Source organism: Lissotriton vulgaris, chromosome 2_1, assembly GCF_964263255.1.
Source record: "Lissotriton vulgaris chromosome 2_1, aLisVul1.2, whole genome shotgun sequence".
Classification (NCBI taxonomy): domain Eukaryota; kingdom Metazoa; phylum Chordata; class Amphibia; order Caudata; family Salamandridae; genus Lissotriton; species Lissotriton vulgaris.
The window spans coordinates 395415338-395430186 of NC_141687.1; the positions used below are offsets into that span (position 1 = coordinate 395415338).

Here is a 14849-nt window from a genome sequence, read left to right on the forward strand (position 1 = left end):
TCCTGCTGAGCACTCACACTACAGGCATCAGGGCAAAAGCCGCCCCCCTCATCATCCTGCGCCAGGAGGCGCATAAAGCACCATTTGCTACCTCGTCCAGCGAGGACGCAAATCTCGTAGCTTAAACAATCTAGCACATCTGCTTATTAGCGTCCTTGAACAATGTCTCCAAAGGGCGCTAAGGCAGACAAGGTTAGAATATCCCTAGAGGGTGGGTCATTAAGAGGTACGATTGAGCAGTATCTTACAAAAGCTGCTTCGGCGCTCGGGCAGGAGATTGAAATTGCAGAGCGCAGTCTATCCACAGAGCTCCAGAATAGACTCTCTTCGCTAGGGCCAATCCAATTAGCCACAACCCCTAACTTGAATAGCAGGAAGACAACCCCTGCTAACAATGACATCAGTATCCCCTCTATCTTTTGCGATGCTACAACACTATCGGAGACTGGTACACCTTATAGTAACAGGAATTCCAGCATAGACCCCTCACTAGAAATTATCCCTGAGGAATCCTTGATACTTCATCCCTTAATGTCTATTCCAAAGAATAATCTGCAACTTACACCCCTACCACCGATCAATAAGCCTACACTAAAGAGAACAAGCATTTACAATGCAACGGTTTCGCCTTTGCAAAAGTTAGAGCTATTGGCATTGTAAATGACATTTTTATTTATGTGTTGGTTTTGAAAACAGATAAATAAATGGCATTGTCATTTACAATGTCAATAGCTTAATCTCTCGCAAATGCCACACACACACACACCCATAGAGTGCCGGCTGCACTGAACGGTAATCCCCCCAGCAGAGGTCCCTTCCACTCAGGGAGAACCCCCGCCCCCCTTACAGGAAATAAACTTTCCGGCGATGGGAGCACTTTTATTAAGACGTGCCTTTTTTTATAAAACTAGGAACTTTTTTTTATACCCACCAGAGTTTACCTGAATATAGATTCACTGTTAAGCTGATGTGCAATTGTACATATATAGCTCGCAGCACCATATTGGCGCTACCAATGGTACTGAGATAGGAGAGAGTTGACAAACTGTTTAGCCCAAGATTACACATGGCATGGATACGGATACGTTGAAAATACATTTCAGCTCATGCTTTCCGCCTCCTTCTTCGCACTCGTCACCACCAAGTGATATCATATGCTAATATCAACTGGACAGCACTTATCCTATCGATATTGTGAGGATGAAGGTGAAGTCACCCAAGGTGGCGTACAGAGCAGCGTCAAGCTTAGAGAAACAGATCTCAGTCCCACTGCTAGGGAGAAAGGTACTCACAGTCTGAGGACAGAAGTGAGCCCTGAACTAAGAACTAACCATGCAGGTAAGTGTATCTGTCTGACATTTACTCCCATCCAAAACTATTACTTTTCTACCAAGTGGATTCGAAAATGTCATGAATGTTTACATTTTTAAAAGTGCGCTTAGACATGAGCTCACTGGTTCGACTATCCATCCTACATACCAAGCGCTGTTGATCTAATACGAACAGAATCATTTGCAGTGAATACAAAGCGCTGAGAAAGTGTTCAATGAAAGATGTGAATGGAAAGAAGTTATCTACGGATAGGTTACCCATTCCCATAGGTCCTGGCAAGATCGCACTCATTCAGGAAACCCTGCTTGTTCCACACAGACATCAGCAGACCCTCAGTCTCGTTCCTCCTCCCACAACCGTGCCAGCCCTGGAGGAACAGACCCTGTTCTGTATCTGATGTGATGATTGTGATCCCCTGACAGTGCAAAATGCACAGCTTTAAAATGATGAGTTTCTATGGTACAGTAGCTCACCCATAACAAGTCTACTTTTTGTGCTTTGTGGAACTGTCACCGGGTAGTCGCTTTCCAAGTTCGACTTCACAAATACGACAATACACTGAAATTAAAAGGAATGGATCAGCCCCCCCCCAATCACGGTTTGAATGACACTAAAATACTAACAACTGTCTGATTCCGTGGGACCTATTTTCAAGCACTTCGACTAGTAGGAAGAGACCAATATCCATTTAAACAAAAATTCAAAGTCCTAAAAACGTACACATTTTAGTTTTCTTTCAGCTCGTCGTTGCAGTGTGCTGATAAGGCATTTTAAATTAATCAATGCCGTCACATAATCACCGAGACACGTGCAGTTTTTCACTGCAGGGGTCAAGTGCGAGCTATTTATGGTTGAAGATTGTTTTGAGAAAGAATAGCATATGTGTAGCTAAAGTAAATGTCATATTTTGCTCGAATTCTATTATTTTTTTGGTAATAATCTAATGCTGTTGGGACAAAAATTGGCCACATCTCAATCGAACTGCGGCTCTGAGAGGGAAAAGAAACAGGAAGTAAAACACGCAGGCACCAATGTAATTCCCAGCACTACAGCGTGTACTATTTTTCAAACACTCAGTGAAGGTTTTTTGTACTTGCAGCTGCCATGCTAACAACTCCCCTTGGTGCAGAATGGGATGAGCAGCCCCCGGGTCTCCCATATCTGGCCTTTGGCTAAATAGGGCCCCCTTTGAAGAGAGTTTCAGACAGCAAGAGGGGGGAGGGAGGGGGGTGGGGGCAGGAACGGGCAAACAGACTTAGTAGTATATCATTTTATTAGGAACATACCATGTGCATCTGTAAATTCAGGGTACAGCTGTGCAGGTGGGCAGACATACGGCCCTTTAACAATTGTTGGCCTCATAGTAACTTAGGCAGGCTCCCAATGAAAGATAAATTTAAGATCAAGCTCGTCTTCTCTTCAGCCCCAGCGCCTGCCACCAACAGCCAAAAGATGTTTTACGAAGGTCTGCGATATTACATTTATTGTAAGAGCAATGATAAAAATTATCCGAAATAGGCATTTAGAAAATAACTAATGGTCCAGAAGTAAAGTGCCCACATAGGAAACACGTTGTCGCGACACGCCAATTGTAAGGTTACATAAACTAACAAGCATTTACGGACGGACAGCGGGAGGCGGTAACGGGCAAATGGACAGCGGGAGGGGGGCGGGAACGGGCCCACGGACAGCGGGAAGGGGGGGCGGTAACGGGGAAACGGACAGCGGGAGGGGTGACGTAAATAATTAATTTACTCTCTTAATTTCTATGCAGGTAAGTACTTAATCAATAATAACTCAATCAGAATGAAAAAAGACAGAGTCCGTGGTGTTAGAGTTTCTAAGGGTTTTATTCCTCATAAAGGAATCAGGATATCATGTTCTGACCACCACAGGGGTGTCAGAAGGGATAGAGCGCTCTCGTTTATTGACAGTACATAGCTTATATACTTGATTTATACCATAAAGAATAATGTAAGAGGCGTAACAGCTGAGAGAAGACAAGATAACAATATACACGTGATACTAGTACATCATCAAGAGGCGTAAACTAGGCGTGAACTAGAGGTGTGTGCTAGAAACGTCACTGATAGGTGACGCAAGTGGGTGGCACCAAGGGGTGGTGCTAACAGAATGTTGCAATGTCAGCAGAAATCGGAAGCTTGGATGCGCGCGCAGCTGCATGACGTGTGATTGACGGGGTGCAGGGGACTTGACATTCACACTGACGGAAAGAGACAGAAGTCTGGCATGTCAGATCAACTTGTACTTCTATCATATCTGATATCTGATGTTTAGGAACTATACTATCTGGGCGGAAAGGTCTCTAGGGCAGAAGCTATTCTATGCTAACTGTGGATGCGTGTATAAGCGCCTGGGTGTCTACATGTGAAGCGTGGGGGCACGGGGCCTTCCATGGAAGCATGGCAACAGAGGCTATGAATTACTTGCATTAAGACAGGTCGGCCCTTTGGCTCTGCAGCTGGAGAGGATGTTTACAGGATCTAGTAGGCAGGAATGCATTCTCGAGGAGCGAAACAGATAACTCGAAGGTTATAGTCAGTCTTGGCAGAAAGCAGGCTGAGCTGAGCGCGAGGGGCCGCGCTGAAAGTAGGACAGAGTTCACGGGTACAGAGGTAGCCTGGGCAGAGGCTGCCAGAGTCAGGAGCCACAAAAGAGGTTCAGATGGCAGGAATTCAGGGCCTACTCTGCTGGAGCAGGAAAAATATGTAGAGTGTACTACAAAAAGACGGTGGCATAGCATACTTAGGAACGGACTATATAATCCATTCATGGTGGATCTGAAAGAGGACAAGTTAACGTTGGACGCAAATGTATTTGCGTCTTCATAGCTGGCACAGGAGGGAAGTTACATGCACTTTAAGCTGGTACATGGAGTCGGTGGGGTACGCGCTAGGGAACACAACATGACCAAAATTTAATTTTCCTCATTCCCTCCTTGTTCCCTACGGACCCTTCATGAAATATCGATCCTCATGAATCGATCAGTCTGTTCTTGCAACATCATTTGTTCTTCTTTCTTTCGTTCACGTTTTGAGAGAAAACTGGAATGTTCAATACAAGAAGTGGCACACAGTCCACAAATCGCTGGCCCACACTGCAGGCACAGGCAGCAACTGAATACTAGGACTAGGCCAATGCCTAGGAAGGATAGGATCTTCCATCCCCAAGCTGTTAACGTTGTCCAGAACCAACCGGACCAAGTCCAGGTGCCTGGATTCTGATGTATCTGATTTGCAATTTTATGGAGACGGGTGATAGCTTGATATACAGATGGTGCGTTTTGTGGAATGAAAACACAGCAACTTGACCCGATGACCTTACAGGCTCCACCTCTATCTGCCAAGATGACGTCAATTACAAGACGATTCTGAAGGACAACAACCCGCATAGCGGACTGCTCTTCTGTTAAGTTACCTAAGGCGGAGGTAGTTTCATTTACTACGGCTTCAAGTGTTCTAGTTAATCTGCGTATTAATTTACTATTCTGGACAGGTCCTAAAAAGAAAAAGAATCCTTTATTAAAATCAGTGTACTGTTCCCATGCCGTTTCTGTGTAGTCGACAAGTGGGATGTCTCTTCTGGGTCTATTCTTTACTAGATTGCTATTTCTATGGTAATCAGGAGGAGCTAGGAAAACAGGTGTCAGAAGGAATGCAATGTAACAGGTACCATCCCAATCTGGAGGTAGACGAATGTATGCGGTATGACCACAAACAAAGTAAGAATGACTGATAGCTTTGAAAGATGATTTTCCATCATCACTGAATTCGACCACAGTAGTGCATTTACTATGACCTAAGTGTACTGAACCTTTCTTCTTGATACATAATTCACCAGTGACTGGCAGTACTGACATAATGGGTGGAACTGGTGTGGCTTCGGATTCGACAGTAAGAATCATAAGGCTAATTGTATAATTACCTAATCCATATACTTCATTTTCTAGATCAGTTCCTATTCTAGTGGGGAGTCCCTCCTTATCTGGGTAACAGACGTCGAGCAGGACCAAGTTCAGGTTTCCCCAAACCCAACCCCCATCGAAAACAGCAATGTCGGGATCTAAAGAATTAATTATTTTAAACCATGCTCCACAGGAGCCATTGTGAGTCAACGGGTACGGAAAGAGAGGCAGGGCTCCCTTGTAATTCTGGTAGGGAGGGAGTCGGCCACATATCCAGCAATTTGTAGCATTGTTAGTTTGATGAGAATGATGTAACATACTAATGAATGTATTGTTGCGCAGCGCAAGTCTGTAGGAAAGCTCGTGAGAAGGTAACTCACTAAAAGTGTGTTCAGCAGATACATTGTAAGCAGATTGTTCACGCTTGAAAATAGGATAATAGATAGACAATAAGATGCTAGCAACAATAATTAAAATACTGAAAATAAACATGATTATGAGTGTCACTATACAGTGACTACGAAGTGATTTGCAATATGTACGTTTCTTTGCTTCTCTCTCTCTAACTCGATCTAGGGGATTCATGTCAGAAACTATTTAACCGATTCACCTAGGGGAGGACTTAAACAATTAAACTGTCTGACTTGCTAGATCGTAATTTCATGCGATATTGTTCTTGAGGAGTCTTTTCTCGTTTAGATTCGGTAAAGTCTTTTTCAACACAGTCTTTGGTGGGGGTGGACGAGTCTCGGTCAGATTTCAGTCCAGCAAACTTTTTTATATGACTCGTGTGTACCCACCCCTTTCTTCCCTCGATCTTCACCGCCGTCCTTGTTGTTAGAAGAACGGTCTTCGGAGACTTCCAGCGGGGCTCCAGCGGACTTTTTCTGTCGAAATTGCGGACGAGGACAGTATCACCGGGACGGACGTCATGTGGCTTTACATCAGTGTTGTCAGGGAAGGCTGCGGCAACCTGTGAACGACATGATTGGAGTGCAGAAATCAAGGAGGCAAGGTAATCTGTCAACATGTTAGAATCAACATCAGTAATCTTTTTTGGAATGGGCGTCCCCCACATATTCGGTGGTCTGCCAAAGACCACCTCGTACGGAGATAGCCCTGATCTCGAATGGGCGACCATTCTCATGTAGAATAGTGCCACGGGCAGGGCGACTATCCAGTCGACCCCTTTTTCCTGACATATTTTGGCAAGGCGGATCTTTAATGTCTGGTTATGCCTCTCAACAAGGCCTGCGGCTTCTGGGTGTCGGACACAATGGAATTTCCACTGGTATCCCAGTAACAAGGAAACTTCTTTCATTAAGGCAGACGAGAATGGCTGACCGTTATCTGAGTACACGACACGAGGCAGGCCGTACCGTGGGAAGAATTCACGAACCAACTGTTTGGCAGTGGTCGGAGCAGTGTAATCTGGGACTGGGTATGCTTCGGTCCAGCGGGACAGAGCACAGACAACTACGAGAACATATTTAAATCCTCGACAACGGTCCATCTGGATATAATCCATCTGGAGGACTTCAAAAGGGTGATCGGGAGGATGAAATCCACCTTGCTCTACAGGGACGCTTTTACCTGGATTGAACTGACAACAGATCATGCAAGTACGCACTTTCTGTTTTGCGGCTGCTCGTAAGTGTTTATTGTTCCAGAGATTTTGCAAACTGTCTAGCATTGCCTTTTCTCCTAGATGTGCAGGACTATGTGCTGTATTTATCATGACTTGAACCATAGAGTCAGGGAGAAACCATGTAGATTTTCCCTTCGTCATCCAACCTTGATCTGTCTGGATCCCTCCTAGTTCGATCCATTTCTTTATTTCGTCTGGAGTAGCATGTGTCTGAATGTCAATAACATCTAGTGTGGGATCTCTGACTGTCATACAGTTTGTCGGATCTGTTGTCTTTGTCGTGTCAGTTGTCTGAGTGTGAGTCAGTGCTGTATGTTTTGCTGTCTGATCTGCCAGGTCGTTACCCTGGGAAACAGAATCTGTGACTTTAGTATGTGCTTTACACTTCATGACGGATATGGCTGAAGGCAGATGTATTGCTTCTAACAGTGCTTGAATGAGAGGACCATGTTGTATCTTTGCACCATGAGAGGTCAGGAAACCTCGTTCCTGCCAGAGCATGCCGAAGTCGTGTACGACTCCGAACGCATAACGGGAATCAGTGTATATGTTGACATTTCTGTTCTTGGCTAGAATACAGGCTCGGGTCAGAGCGATGAGCTCTGCTGCTTGAGCAGACAGTGTATCAATACGATGTGTCTCTTTAACTTCAGTTTCAGTGGTCACTGCATACGCGGCCACTAATTCTCCTGTACTTGTTCTCATGCATGAACCATCCACATAAAGTGTCAGGTCTGGATTTGTCAATGGAACATCTGTTAAATCTCGTCGGGGCTTTGTTACTGCATTAATGATCTCTATACAATCATGTGGAGCTGGATCTGTCATAACTGTAGGTAACAGTGTTGCTGGGTTCAAGATACTGCAGCGTCTGATTTCTATGTGTGGCTGGAATAGTGTCAATTCGTAACCTGTCAGTCGTGCTATAGTCAAGTGTTGAGTCTGGGTTCTGTTTAACAGAACCTCTACAGAATGTGGAACTTGTACTGTTAACTGATGACCTAGAACAATTGAGTCGCTCTGTCTGATTGCTAACGCTGTTGCTGCTACTGACTTTAAGCACGCAGGGAGTGCCTGGGCTACTGAATCCAATGTACTTGAAAAATAAGCGCAAGGCTTATGTGAACCTGCTTGATCTTGAGTGAGGACAGACAATGCTGTACCATCACGTTCTGTAACAAAAAGTGTAAACGGTTTGCTGTAACATGGTGTCGCTAAAACTGGTGCTTGGCATAATGCTTTCTTTAATTCCTCAAAGGCTTGTGTGTGTTCCTGAGTCCAAGGGAGGGCAATGGAAGTTGCTACCTCCTGCGTCGTTAACTGGATGAGTGGTTTAGCTAGAAATGCATATTGAGGAATCCATTGTCTGCAGTATGAGGTGAGGCCTATGAAGGCCCGCACTTCCTTTTGTGACTGGGGTCGTGGCATGTTTACAATTAACTGAATGCGATCGGGAGTGAGCTGTCTCCCCACTTTGGACAGCAAGTGACCCAAGTACACAACTTGCTGAACACAGAATTGTAGCTTTGAAGGGGACACCTTGTGTCCCTTGTCTGCCAGAAAATGTAAAACTGTCAGAGATGCTTGTTCACATTCGGGCTCACTTCGTGCGGTGATCAGTAGATCATCGACGTATTGCAGTAAAGCGGTATTAACTGGCATTTGAATACAATCTAGTTGTCTTTTCAGTGCTTGACTATAGATGCTGGGGCTTTCTGTAAATCCTTGAGGTGCGCGGGAAAATTTGAAACTTCGTCCATTTAAACTGAATCCGAAGAGATATTGGCTCTCCGGGTCAATAGGTACACTGAAGAAAGCGTTCTTGAGATCGATTACAGTAAAGAACGTTGCTTCTGAATCAATAGCAGTCAATAGGGAAGAGATATCGGGGACCACAGGGTACTGTGGTACGATGCATTTGTTCAGTTCTCGAAGATCAATCACCAGCCGATATACTGGCGGTGCATTGCGGTCTGTACGTTTAAGAATTGGAATGATGGGTGAATTACAGATATTGGAGCCGGTCTCTACGACCACTCCCTGGGCAATAAGCTCTTCAATGATTTTCAGTAAAGCCACTACAGCATCGGGTGGTAACTTGTATTGTCTGATTCTGGGTAGAACAACTCCTGTCTTGAGTGTTACACGATATGGAGTGATATGCATACAACCTACATCAGCTGGGCCTTTTGCCCATAAGTGATCTGGTACATTTTTCAATCTGACATCAAAATCACGTAAAACATAATGACCCTTGAAATCCCGTAGAAAGAGTCTGACTCCCTCCGGGGAACAGCATATTATAGCTCCTAGAGCCTTCAGTGTTTTAATTCCTAACAGATTTTCTGGACATGATTTCGTAAGTAACAAATCTGTAACTCGAGATAATGGACCCACAGCTAATGGAACTGGTTCTGATACTTCGTTTACAATAGGCTGACCTGAAAAGCCAAGGGAAACATTCTGTGAGCCTGAGAGGGGTGCCCCTGGGACTTCATTGTGACTAATCGTAGTGCGACTTGCCCCTGTGTCAATTAAAAACTTTCTGTCTTTTCCTAATACGTGACTGTGTACATAAGGACCTTCTTGATCTACAGGAATTTCAATAAGAGGCAAATCACTTTCCCTCTCTAGGCTGTTTCATGTGTAACGGGGGTAATCTGGATATGCCGACTGGGCATACTGGTACATCTGTTGTGAGACTTGCCGAGTTGCGGCAATGGGCTGTGTCTGGGCATGCTGTGGCTGCGGTACTGCTACTGTCTGTACTGTGTGAGACTGATCATGCATAGGCTGTGTATTCTGCATTGGCTGTTCGTTCTGTGAGGTCTGTTGATGACCCTGTTCATGTCTAGGCGGATGCGGTCTTTCTTTAGTTTTACCTGTCGCGATGTTATGTTTCAGAACTGGACATTCATGTACGTAGTGACCTGGCTGCTTGCAATAATTACATGTCCCTTTAACGGGAGCTGCAGAATGATTGGTCTGGGCCCCACCTTTTCTATGACCGTCGGCTGGGATCGTCTGAGCTACTAACATTTTCATTTTCGTGTCTTTCATACGTTTCTGTTCCTGATCTTGTTCTTCCCTAATTCTGTTCTGGTGATATTGTAACATTTGTAACATCTGGGATGGCGTATTTGCCTGCCAAGTACTTTCAACTTTGTACACTCTATTTTTAACTAATGGTAGGGCGTTCTCTACTAATTTTGTTACAAAAAGGTGTGGATATGACTCGCTACTAGGTTTTAGGCCACTATTGATAATGAAACATTTCTCGAATCTCGAATAAAAGTCACTAGTATCTTCATCTTGTTTCTGTTTACAGGACGAGATTGCGTCCCAATCTTCCTTTCTAGTTGTCAATAATCTTGGCAAAACCTGTACTATTAAACCTGGTAATGCTTTAGTCTTGTCCCCAAGGCCTAACCCTGGGATTCGTTTGCTTTCTTCGTCTTCTATTTCTGTCCATGCTATCTTTGACTCTCCCACCTCCCAATCTTTTTCCTTTAATTTCTCGTAAATGCCCGTGGGCAACAGTACTTTTAACATTTTCATAATATCATCATACGTGTAATCTCCCATCAGTAACATGTCTTTGAGCTCTCTGTGAAAACCTGCAGGGTCTTTATCATGGCACGGAACTAATTTCTTCATTTCTAACAGTTCTAACTTAGTCAGTGGTGTGTGAACATACACACGCTTCAAGACTTGATCCGTACCCATAACTGGGTGTACTTCTCGTAAGGGATTCTGACTTTCAATGCCGCTACCGCATTGCATGTGGTACGTTTTTCTTTCTGGAGGCGGGGCGGGAACATATTCAGAACTTATGAAGGTGTTATACTTACATCGTTGTTCTAGAATTATTTGTATTAACTTGGTACTAAAACCTCTCCATCTATCCATGAGTAGTGCTTCTAATTTTTCGTGTAAGGGACCTGGATCAGAATGATGGTTTCTGAACTTGATGAGGAGGTGCTGAATCATATATACACCTGCTATTTTCTGCTCTTCCGGGGAAAGGTTCAAGAATGTCTGCACTAACGTGTCATCATTATACATGTCTGGGTTTTCGGCCCATAATACAGCTGACCGGGCTAATTCCTGTTCATCCATAGAATTGAGTACATGGTACCCCATTCGGTCTCGAAGCCTTTTATCAGTTTCCTGGAACTGATGTTCAGAAGAATTCGGATTTGTTAACTCAGAGAGAAAAACTCTCTTGCTTTCTGGACGGACACCTTTCCTAAGGTAGGCTCCCCTACCTACATACGCTATAGTATCTGTAGACCTTCCTGGTGCTTCATGTTCTTCTTCCTCCTCGGAGGAAGTTTTATCATTCCTTTCCTGGTGTGCAGTCAATACTGCCTTTCTAATTTTCTGGGACATACTGGCTATGCAATTCCCTCTATCATGCTTTCCTTCGGCTATATTTTGACCCCACTTGTTTAATGCGTCTAATTCACTTTGATCTGTCTCGGGCCTGTCTCGTTCTCTTATTACACAATTTATGAAAAATCGTAATATCTGTGCTTGAGTGTCAACTTTCTGTTTATGCATGGCATCTTTGACACTGTCGGGGTCTTTCCCTGTCTGTATAAACTTATATAGTCTGTCGAGAAGTTCCTTCATTCCTACATAGCATAGCAAGCTATCGGTGGCAGATCTTAATCGTAGTGATGCTAATATCATTAGATCGGTTTTTCCAGGGACTGGATCATATCTGCAAACTGACATTTTCTCTTTAAATGCGTCAAGGCGCGGCGAGTGGGGAGTCTGGAAAGGATTCTGCGTGTCCCTTAAATTGAATCTGTGTGTCAATGGCGGGGTCTGAAGACCCGCAGTCGCACCTCCTGAGGCGGATGCTTGGGCATTATCTCTCCGCGGAGTCTGGATCTGAGCTTGAATTTGTCGTTTAGTAGGATCAGGTAGGATTGGTTTCGGTAGGTCTATCTTGAGTGCAGGAAGTGGCGGAGCTGGCGGAACAGGGGAGGTGTGTCGCAGTACCGGCGGGACATTATCTGGGGGCGCAGCGCCACCCCCATCCCTGTCAGTAGGCAGGGCACGAACAGGCAGATTGGTGTAAGCTGGTGCTACATCCTCTAGATATGAATTTAGGAATATGTCTTTAGTAGTTTTATGCATTACTTTAGTTGGAACTAATGGTGTCGGTAAGTTTTTCGGTGACTCTGATTGGGCTTCAGATGTGCCATCTGCTGCAAGATACATACCGTGTACAAGATTATTTCGGGCACGGTCTATTTGTTCTGTTTTTACTCGGACTCCTTCAGTAACTAATTCGTTTTCTTGGTCTTTTTCTGATTCTTTAAGTCTGTCTTCTCTACGGAGTGCTTTGTCAGCACGCTTACGTGATTCCTTACGCCAAAATTCTATGGCGTCCTTCTGAGATTGTCTAGCTTTCTTTTTCCATAATGCTTCTTCTACCCTCATGATGCACTCGGCATCCCATGTTCCGGTAACAGGCCATCTGTGTCTTTCGTCTAGGTGCTTGGTATAATCGGCCCATAAATCTAGATATAATATGGCATCTATGCCATGTTTCTGATACATAAAATTGCCTGGAGTGTCCCTAGGGGGGATAGGAATTTCTTCCTCCAGTAACCCTTTCCTAGTTCCTATCTGTTTTAACTTGTTGAAAAACGGCATCTTGCTTACTTATTACTGAACGCTAGATCTTTATTCCTTAATACAAGTTACAGCTAGTTGATACAAGAAACACAATAATACACGTTTAAACAGTCACATTCATACCACAACATTAATCACATAAAAAACATTGAAGACATAAATGACTACCCCCCTATACTGGATGTACTGCTCAACAGTACGGATACACTGGTGTAACAGTGCAGAAATTCGGAATACTTGATATACTGCTAAACAGTACAGATACACTGCCTAAAAACAGTGCAGACCGGACTTGCGTACCCAAACCCGTCTAGATACGACCCAGCAATGGTACTCACCGGGAAGCACGGAAACAGAAGGCCTCGGAAAACTCGACTGGACTCGACTCGGTACTTCGGAAAACTTCGGAAAACTTCGGAAAACTTCGGAAAACTGGTGGGCCTCTTCACACCTCGGACCTTGCTTCTTTCGGCTAGGCTCTGGTCGGGATCCTCCGCACTCCTCACCGCCTCGTCTGGGCACTGATCGCAGTCTTCGTCACCTCCGTGGGTCAGAGGAAGATGCAGGAAATCCTGCCAGTACACGTGTGTTCCATCTAACTGATGGCAGGGGACATAGCTTGCAACGCACCAACCGGCGCGTGAGGTGGGGGAGGGGTCCCTGTTCGGGCGCCAAAATGACGTAAATAATTAATTTACTCTCTTAATTTCTATGCAGGTAAGTACTTAATCAATAATAACTCAATCAGAATGAAAAAAGACAGAGTCCGTGGTGTTAGAGTTTCTAAGGGTTTTATTCCTCATAAAGGAATCAGGATATCATGTTCTGACCACCACAGGGGTGTCAGAAGGGATAGAGCGCTCTCGTTTATTGACAGTACATAGCTTATATACTTGATTTATACCATAAAGAATAATGTAAGAGGCGTAACAGCTGAGAGAAGACAAGATAACAATATACACGTGATACTAGTACATCATCAAGAGGCGTAAACTAGGCGTGAACTAGAGGTGTGTGCTAGAAACGTCACTGATAGGTGACGCAAGTGGGTGGCACCAAGGGGTGGTGCTAACAGAATGTTGCAATGTCAGCAGAAATCGGAAGCTTGGATGCGCGCGCAGCTGCATGACGTGTGATTGACGGGGTGCAGGGGACTTGACATTCACACTGACGGAAAGAGACAGAAGTCTGGCATGTCAGATCAACTTGTACTTCTATCATATCTGATATCTGATGTTTAGGAACTATACTATCTGGGCGGAAAGGTCTCTAGGGCAGAAGCTATTCTATGCTAACTGTGGATGCGTGTATAAGCGCCTGGGTGTCTACATGTGAAGCGTGGGGGCACGGGGCCTTCCATGGAAGCATGGCAACAGAGGCTATGAATTACTTGCATTAAGACAGGTCGGCCCTTTGGCTCTGCAGCTGGAGAGGATGTTTACAGGATCTAGTAGGCAGGAATGCATTCTCGAGGAGCGAAACAGATAACTCGAAGGTTATAGTCAGTCTTGGCAGAAAGCAGGCTGAGCTGAGCGCGAGGGGCCGCGCTGAAAGTAGGACAGAGTTCACGGGTACAGAGGTAGCCTGGGCAGAGGCTGCCAGAGTCAGGAGCCACAAAAGAGGTTCAGATGGCAGGAATTCAGGGCCTGCTCTGCTGGAGCAGGAAAAATATGTAGAGTGTACTACAAAAAGACGGTGGCATAGCATACTTAGGAACGGACTATATAATCCATTCATGGTGGATCTGAAAGAGGACAAGTTAACGTTGGACGCAAATGTATTTGCGTCTTCATAGCTGGCACAGGAGGGAAGTTACATGCACTTTAAGCTGGTACATGGAGTCGGTGGGGTACGCGCTAGGGAACACAACATGACCAAAATTTAATTTTCCTCAGGGGGGGCGGGAACGGGCACAAGAAAAGCAAGAAAAAAACCAGCCAATTCATGGCTTTGTCTGGAGAGAAAGATATGAGACTGAACCGCTTTTCATTTACGTAACCAATGATGACACGCATATATTCCTAATATTTAGTTCTCTGATCGTCAAAGCAGGAATGGTACATCAAGGATTAATTTGAACACACCCTCAACATTTGCACTTACACATGGTTTCGCAAGTTTTGTTGATGCTGAAAATCCTTACTTGTGTTTGCAGTCTAACCTGTTAAATGCACCCATTTGATTTACACTGCTTGATCGTATTTCAAATTGCCCACATTTGACGTTGGTGTTTGAAGCCCACCTAAGTTAATCTTCGGTTTTCAAAAGAAAGACCGTGTTTTGTATTGGCTT

General features: G+C 44.6%; 1 protein-coding gene across 1 annotated transcript in view; it reads right to left on the reverse strand.

Annotated features, from left to right (window-relative positions):
• The window catches only part of ALS2 (alsin Rho guanine nucleotide exchange factor ALS2), a 1343724-nt gene that overhangs the window by 567248 nt on the left and 761627 nt on the right, over positions 1-14849 (reverse strand). The gene's annotated exons all lie outside the window — the stretch shown is intronic.